Genomic DNA, 9,436 nt, shown 5'->3' with positions numbered 1-9,436 from the left:
AGTTTTCCTCTGGTTCTCCGCCCCTGTCTCGGGGATCAGCTTCGCCGGCTGCTTCTTCCCTGCCTCCTTCTTCTTTCCTCTTCTTTTCCTTCCGACGGTCTGCCATTCGGTGACAGCCGTTCGGCCTCCCTTGGGCGCTGAGACGTTTGGGGCTCCAGGCTCCATCCCTCTCGTGTTCGCGGCAGGGGCGACCTCCTTTCCTTCTCCTTTTTCTGTTCCCTGCAGTTGTTCCTCCAGTCGGTGCAGCAAGGATCTCATCTCCTCTACTTGGTGCTCGACTGCAGCGAGACGCGCCCTGTAGCTGCTCTCATCCGCGGTGGGGCGCGAGGCCGGCCCTTTTCGGAGTGCCTCTACCGCCGCCTCCAGTGTTGCTATGCGTCCTTGCGCTATAGCGAGTGCGTCGGTGACAGGGTCCGTTCTCCTCACTTACTCTGTCACGCCCGCGGTGATGGTTCTCGCCGCCTCCTTCAGGGTTTTCCTCTGCGTGCCCTTGTGGCCGCGGGGTGCTTCGGCAGCCTTGGCCACCTCGGCGGCCCGGCGAATCAGTTCGGCTCCTATGTCCGCCGTTGTGGCTGTTCTCATTACGTGTTCCGCGAACTGATCGGCTAGGAAATTTTTTTTCGTTTCGCACAATTTCTCGAATCTCCCCGCGTACCGTTTATTTGTCTGGAAATAGACTCGCCGATACGTGCAGCGATCGGTAATTAAATCCCAACACAATTCGAATGCCTCGGAGTGCAATAGATACGGGACGATCGTCCTTCCAGCTCTTGCCTTTGTTCCTATTTTTACGGTCATTGTCTCTTTTCCTCTTTTGTATTTTGTGCTTTTGTTTTCCTGTTACTTTATTCTTTCACTTTTCCCATTTTTGATTTTTTTTTTTTTTGAAACAGCAGATTTATAAATAATAAGTAGGTCGCGGATTTTTATGCGAATTTTACTTTTACAGAAAATTTTAAAATGCAAAAATGTAAACACTATTAAAGATAATGTGTTATTACTGTTACTGATATCGTCGTTATTCTTTATTAGAGAAATTATTATAGATTTTTATATTGTTATGTATATTACTTTTGTCACTTTTTTTATTTAAACAGGATTCGAATTAAGTTTCAAGGAATTGGACTAATTTAAGATTAGGATTAAAAACTATGCACTTTTGAGTAGAATTTTCATCTTATTTTTCCCATTTCTCTCCCTCTCTCTACCATTTGCTGTCATTTTTCCTTGGTTATTTAAAAAAAGATAAGAAAATCAAACGAAAATTAGTATTCTTAAAAATACTTCTTGCAAATTTCATCACCGTTAATGTAACGTATTCTTGTTTTATGTAGGATTGCACTATCGATCCCTCCAGCGTCGAGTGAGGAATTGCTGGCGGAAGGTGCGACTTCGTTTTCGCGATGTAACATGTACAATGTGAACTATACCGACATATTGGAGAGTGGTATCAGAGAGGCAAACCCATCCTGGCCCCAATAAAACCATGCCAATATGGATGGACCTTTAATCACACGATGATACCATACAAATCTATAGCTGTCGAGGTAAAATCACAAGAGAAAATTATATTCTTTATATAAAGTAACTTCAAACTTTCGACACCGATTAACAAATTTTTATTTAAATTAAAACTGTTGGAACCGTCGTTCTATAAATATTTACGGTCTTTCGTAAAGCTGCTGACGATAGCATATAATGCAGTCATTATAAAAGAAGTCCTTGTTGGTTGCACGAACTTAGACGTAGGTGTAATTACTTGTTGTGTTGTTTGCATCTTAACAGAGCTCGTTTATAGCGGAATATAAAATTAACCTTGTCATCCTTAATTATTTGTACGTCTCGGCGTATTAAATCACGAACATGAATCCGTTTATATAATATCGCATAAATCGGAAAGTGAAAGTTACAACTGTACAATAGACAGATATTTCGAATTGAACGTATAAATACGCATTTGGTAACTTCTTACGACTCAAGAAATTTTTATCGAATATTTATCGTTATTATTATTATTTCTAATTTCTATTTCTGCTATTTTATTACTAAAAAAGTCCTACTTAAATCGGGAGATACTATCTTCTACTTAACAAATTTATATTCCTTCCACTATGACAAATTCTCTAATCATATCCAAGAATTATGCAAACAACCTCTACTATTTTATTACTAAAAATATTACCAAAAGACTACAATTAACTAACCTACGACTCAGGTTCTCAATTCTGATGATATTAAGAAACTACGGAATTTATTACTCGTCCTTTCGTCGTCTTCCTTATTCTCTTCACCTTCTATCGATTTTCCAACCACGCCGTGTTTTTTCATAACTAGCCGCAATCATAAAGCATCCCCCTTTTCTGTTTCAGCTGGAATGGGTATGCGACCACGCATTCCTCGGCTCAGCAGCACAATCGGCCTTCTTCGTCGGCAGCATTCTTGGAGGCTTAATATTCGGTTACATAGCCGACCATTGTGGCAGAATTCTGGCGTTGGTTGCGTGTAACGCGGTTGGTTTCATCGCGTCTGTCGGCACTGCGTTTTGCAACAGCTTCTGGAGCTTCTCTCTGGCGAGATTAGTCGTCGGTACCTCGTTCGATAACTGCTTCAACGTGCTTTTCATTATCGGTGAGTCATCGAGAAAATTATAAGAGAGAAAAAGCTGTTGAGAATAGGAAAACTATAATTTATGACCTAATAATGAGGCACCGGTATCGGTCCCGTTTTACGTAACGATTAACTATTTATGACGTGTTTGAATAAATGTTTATTGCCCTATGTCGGTTTGTTTTTCCTTAAGTCAAATTTTTATTCGAATTTTACGATATCAATTTTAAGATATTTAATGGTAAATGATTTTACTGAAACTTTATATTTTGGAATTATAACTCGTAATTTGAAATTTGTTGTGTAATTGTATATCTAGTTTGGTATTAAAATTACATGTGTCTAGGGATACTTTAAGATATTTTATTTTAAACGACAGGATACTTAATTCTGTATACTTTTCTGGTATGAAATTGTATCTTTCGAGTGACCTATTTCCCTATGGAGAATAATCTTCGGTTATACCACGATTACTGAGGCACTCTCCGTTCGATATTGAGATGAAAGCAGTGTTCCTTTTAAAATTCTTTTTAATTCAAAACGATCTTACATTGTCGATGTTAATGATTTATAAAATCTACAAATAAGTCCGAATATTTGAAATTAGATTGGTAAAAAACGAAGAAAGGACAAACCTAAAGGAAATAAGGAAACAATATTATTATATCAAATGAAGAAACGAAATTGACGAAACATTTGGGAAGATTTCTATAACGATGTAATACAATAACGATATCACGAATTATTCTTTCAGTGATCGAATATGTCGGTCCGAAATATCGAACTCTGGTAGCGAACATGTCGTTTGGACTTTATTTCGCGGCAGCCTCGAGTCTTCTGCCTTGAATCGCATATTGGATCTCAAATTGGAGGATCCTCAGCATGGTCACCGCGTGTCCTATGGTGGTTGCGTTTGTAGGACCATGGATTGTTCCTAAAAGTGCACGGTAGTTTAATTCCAATTTCTTTTTCATTATAAAAATATAATACAAAGAAATTTCGTAAGTAAATTAGTATACGATAGTATAGTAGACATTTAATCTTACCTCGTCCTTTGGATTATTTTTGTATCTTCGTATCATCGGAAAATTCTTTAAAAATAATCCTCAAAGAAATATAAGAAATTTCTTTTACGTTAAAGTTTCTCTTAAAACATCAAAAGTCCTTTGAGACCGGACCATAAAAATTCCAAAATTATAGCTGAATTAAATTGGGTAATATTTTATCCAGCAATACATACTATCTTGGGATCGGTTATTACATCGATTCCTCTGTCTCGTAAATAAAACATCTCAAGGTCAACATCTTTCTCTCGATAAGCCATCACATTTTTAGCTGTGCAAAATAAATGATTGATGCGTAACTAGACAGCTCTATTCAAATTTGCACAAAAAGTTTGTCGATACAAAAGGTTGGTGAAAGTGATGATTTTGAAAATTTCTTACAGGCTTTTATAACGTTTGCGTATTTCATATACTTCCGTAGTTGGTACATAACCAGTGGCAGGGTGGACAAAGCGATCGAGATGCTGAAAAACTTCGCTAAAGTGAACGGTAAAGAGGTGAAGCAAGAAATATTCGACGAATTTGAGAAAAGTTGCAAGGCGATGAATGAGAAGGATCAATCGCATAATCAATACACTGTCCTACATCTCTTCAAGCTGCCACGACTTGGTCGTATCACCATCATGCTCATCATTTATTGGTAAGTTAACCTTTCCAACATCAATCGAACAAACTACACAGCTAGAACTTTTTACTTGTAAATTCTCAGCAATGATTACAATATTATTTTAGAAAAAACTAAGACACCAGAGAAATTTATAATCATGTACGAAAAGATATACAGGGTGGTTGGTAACTGATGGTACAAGCGGAAAGGGGATGATTCTACGCGAAAAAAGAAGTCGAAGATATAGAATAAAAATTTTTCGTTTGAGGTTTTGTTTTCGAGAAAATCGACTTTGAATTTTCGCTCGGAAAAATTAAAAAAAATTCTATTCTATATGTCGGGCCTAGCCACGTGTGATGTTGCCTCGGAGGTGTCGATACAATAGGACATACGTTGTATTAATAATCAAACTTCAGGCAGAAACTGCCTAGCAACGGCGTTTGGAACCTTCTCGATGCTTCCAAACGGGTATAGAAAACAAATGCAATCGTACAGCGAGAAAAATTCCACGAGGCTGGCATTCGTGTGATTGCTTTGGAGAGTGATACATCGAGCATTTTCAACAATCGTATTTTGCGCCTAAGATTAGTTTACGTTTAGTGAAGAGTTATCCCGTTGACTGTGGATTCGTTTGAACCCAAAGACATTGTTAATAGTGTTCATTAAACTTATTATTCATACAATTTATTATTCACTAATTTTATCATTCGTTAAACTTATTATTCATTAGACTTATTATTTGTTAAGCTTTGTGATAGTCCTGTATATACGTGTAAATATAATCTCGGCTTTGTGAAACAATGGCTAATTCACGTGAAGAGTTGTTACAAAATTCTAACCATAACCCGACATATATTTTCGACTTCTTTTTTCGCGTACGACACCCGCTTTCCGCTTGTATCACCAGTTACCAACCACCCTGTAGATAGGAAAGGTATTCAATTTTATACTTCCTTTACGTTTCTTATATTTTCTTTGATTTTTAATACTATGATAATTCTGAATCTTCCTGCATTTCCTAAAATAAAATTAACTAAGAATATGTTCTTAACTCTCAGCCTCACGATATTCCAATTATATTATACCGTTAATTCAACCAAGTTACCAATCAATCAGCCTCGACGCTACTTCCCTGTCTTTATAAAACCAGTATTAAAATAGACACAAATTATCATAAACTAGATACAAACTACTCAAATGAACATTAAGAGAATATATGGGGCATTTTATGCGGGTCATTAAGAATCTGCTTAAGTATATAATTAGCATCGATAAACGTCAAACGCGAGGGAACGAGTATGCGAAGGATTAATAAACGATCTTGAAGTCCAGCGTGATTTATGTATGACTCGGCTGATTTTTTTCTAGGTTGCTGATGGTGTGGGTGTTCGACGGCCACGTTTGGAACATGAAACTTCTGGACCCCGACGTTTTCACGTCGTTCTCTTTAGCGTCCCTCACGGAACTTCCGGCCGCTGTTCTACTCGCCCTTTTCCTCGACAGATGGGGCAGACGATGGATGGGTTTCGCATCGGTGTTCCTCTGTGGCATTTTCTCCTTCGTTGCCATCGCTGCCCCCTCTGGTAACATTTTTTCTTTCTTTTTTTTTTTATTTCTTGATAAATGACTTGTCAATCGATATTATTCAATAAAATAGCAGGAACGTGTGAACAGCAGTGAGAAAGCGGGGGTGAATTTTATAGAAAAAATCCGGTTTTATCGATCGACGGTCGTTTTAAAAAGCGCTTTTCTGAAGCTTCTCCAGTGAAAGCTTTGGGAGATTGAGAAATGAAAGCTCGTGCTTGATGCAAGAATAATGTTTTTGTTAGATAGTAAGGAGATAAGCGGTAGCGTTAGGGGATATCCGTGTTTTCAAGGACATTAAGGAGTGGAAAATAGACATTTTTTAATCCGTATTTAGAATAGAACGTTGTAGTTATAAAACAATTTACTATTTTTATTTCCTCATCTTGCAACAAAACTTTCCTTCGAATTCTCTTTTATCGATTATAGACAACAGACTTGAACGACATAATAATATAGACCCGTATTATTTAAAATCGTATTATAGAGAATTTACAATTATACAATTCGGTCATTTTACTTAGTATTAATAATAATCGAATCTTATAAAATTTTTTTATACAAATATTCTTCTTCTCTTCTTTTCTTTTTCTTTTTCGCCCTTAAATCCTATTCCATTAACGATTGACATTTATTTCTCAACGTCACATACTCGACAGGGATGACATTTAATTTTTAATTGAACCATGCGCGCATCGGGTGTATGTATCGTGCGTGGAATGCGGCGATCGTGGCATTTACATATTTCTCAACTTATTCAAGGTTCGACAATGGTTGCCATGGCGATTATAGCGCGTCTTGGGGTGAATATCGCCGCGAATATTGGTTTCCAATATGCAGCGGAAATGCCGCCGACTGTGGTGAGAGCTCAGGGCGTGTCTTTGATCCATATCATCGGTTATATCGCCCACATTTTGGGACCTTACATTATTTATCTGATAAGTGAATCGAAATTTCTGTTAACGACATCGTATTTCTACGATCCGAAAATTACTCAACCTCTTTTTTAATTTACGACTAATATTATCTGTTATTGAAATACGTTTTTTTAGGTTGGTTTAATTCGTAGAAAAATTATGTTCCTTGTCGGCCATGGATTCTTCTTGTGATCTTACGAATCACGGAAACAAGATAGATTTTCGATATATTTTCCTCCGTTTCGTTTTTTTGCGAAGGAAATGTAACTTTTCTATTGTCTGTAACTATTTACAGGTTTGCGATACTACACTATAGCTTCGTTTCTAAATGAAACGAATGTTTACATAATCTCGTTATACAGGTAACACCAATGATCCTTTGTATATTGACAACTTCTTCAAATTCTGTCTTTAACCAATATTCTTTATTAATATTTAAAAGAAGTGTTCATTTATTTCCCGAAAATCGAAGGGAAATTAAGGAATTAGCGGAAAGCGGAATTAATCGCTATTACTTCTAAAAGAGGTATAAAGGGAAGCGTATAAAAGGGAGAATATTTTTCATTTAATTTAGGCTGACATTGATCCATCTTTACCGCTGGTTGCCCTCGGTTTGCTGTCTTTTGGACACGCCTTCCTGACCCTTGGCTTGCCAGAAACGTTGAACCAGGAATTACCAGAAACCCTACAGGAGGGTAACGACTGCGGCAAGGAACAAAGTTTCTGGTGGGTTCCGTGTATATCCTCGTAAGTATAGATTCTATAATATTCTTCCTCCGCCTTATGTCAATATAAATTTACTAATAATCGTTTATTTCAATTTGACAGGAGCAAAATGCTGAAAAAATCTTATAGAAAGAAGAAAGGCCTTTCAAATCCAGCGTTTACTGGCAGTGTTCAAAAAATGGATTGTACTAGGTTATAGCGGTTAGATTTGGCGACGGCGTGAAACTTGCCAGTGGCGCAAAACTTGCCAGTGGCGCGAAACTTGCCAGTGGCGCGAAATTTGCCAGTAGGGTGAAACTTACCAGTGGCATGAAACTTGTCAATGGCATGAAACTTGTCAGTGACATGAAACTTGTCAGTGGCTTGAATCTTGTCAGTGGCGTGAAACTTGCCAAATTCGTTGTAAATATAGTTATTAAACGTGTGCGTGTGATGTTAGATGTTAAGATATTACGAACGTATTGAGATTGGAGAGCTATTGAGAGAAACTAGGAAGAAGTATCGATTACTGCAGTGAAAGAGACAAGAATCGTCAAATTACACAAGGTATACATTTAAGCAATTAATTGACGCTTCATCGACGAAGTAGCTTTGTTGCACACAAGATAATTTTCTTTAAAGTGTATCTTTTTTTAATTGGATTGACTGTATAAAAATGTGAAGAAATTTAAAGAATTAAGAACGCGGCATTTAAAGTACGTTGCGTTCACATATTGCGATGTAATTATTTCGCGTACTATAACGTCGGTAAAGTGTTGGAAATGAGAAACGATTCAAGTATCTTATGTAAATGTACAATTAAATTCAGTATTGGATATATGTATTAAAGGAAGCGATATATAAGGAAATAATATACCATAGTATTTACGCATCTTTCGCTTTAAAAATCGAAAAGAAAGATCTATATCTTTTTCTTCTTGCTCTTTTTTTTCTTTTCTCGTTGAAGGAATACTCTACTTGAATTGATTTAACTATGAAATACCGTGAATAACAAAGGATTGCCACGAGACTCGAAACACAAAAAGAGAGCTGTCTTCGCGCATTGTCAAGCTTTCAACTTGTCTCCTTTATTACGAATCGCCTTTGTATCAATATAGGTGATTCATACATCGCCGACACTTGAAATGAGAGTTTCGATCGACTTTTAAACCGAAGAGTATTTTGCGTTCGCTCGATCAACGTGGCTTTTTTTCATCATCCATTTATGCATCAACACGTTGAATGCTTTGAAAACTCTGAGATCTCTGTTATTTAATTTAAATATATACATACATATATATATATTATTCTAATGAAACATCAAAATTGAAATTCTTTTATGATATTTCCTTTTTTATGATCTTTCAGTATTAATACGAGAAATATCTCTATTTGATATATTTAGATATAATAAGAATATTACTTCTAATAAGTATCCTTGAATCCGTAATTACTGATCATTCATAAAATGGAATGCATTAAAACAATTAATTGCTAAGCGTTCATTAGCTACCATCATACCCAATTGAGATTATAAAATGAAAGTTGTAGGATCTTTTTAAGCAGGAATTTTTTTTAATACAAAGGATATTAACATAATGTTCGACATTCTTCCGAAATTGTTCTGTTTAAATCCAATGGAAAAAGCAGTAAATAATTTATAGAATTATATACAAATTTTAGAAGAAAAATTGATAGATAATGAGTTAATTTTGAAAATGCTCAGTGTTATGACCCGGGGTGTGTGACCTGGGCCAGGCAGAGAGTCGCCCGGCGTAACACTCAGGTTTAAATGTTACTTGAAACAGATCGAAACTCCGTCACGTGTTCAATTAGAAATAGTAAAATTCTGATTCGTGAAGAGACGCGAATATTTCCAATCTCGTTCCTTTCGATCCTCCGACCTGTTCGTCTTAAGCGCGCAATCTCCGTTATACTACCTTTAAAAAATG

The 9,436-nt window shown here is 36.6% G+C and overlaps 1 pseudogene; it reads left to right on the top strand.

Moving 5' to 3' along the window:
• The first annotated feature begins 1,329 nt into the window (after positions 1–1,329).
• LOC117240816 lies at positions 1,330–8,154 on the top strand (annotated as a pseudogene).
• Positions 8,155–9,436: the final 1,282 nt, after the last annotated feature.

Source organism: Bombus vosnesenskii, unplaced genomic scaffold (genome assembly GCF_011952255.1).
Source record: "Bombus vosnesenskii isolate JDL3184/JDL3185 unplaced genomic scaffold, Bvos_JDL3184-5_v1.1 scf7180000014959, whole genome shotgun sequence".
Taxonomy (NCBI): Eukaryota; Metazoa; Arthropoda; class Insecta; order Hymenoptera; family Apidae; genus Bombus; species Bombus vosnesenskii.
The sequence above is the reverse complement of the archived record's forward strand: the minus strand, read 5'-3'. Positions and strand labels throughout refer to the sequence as shown.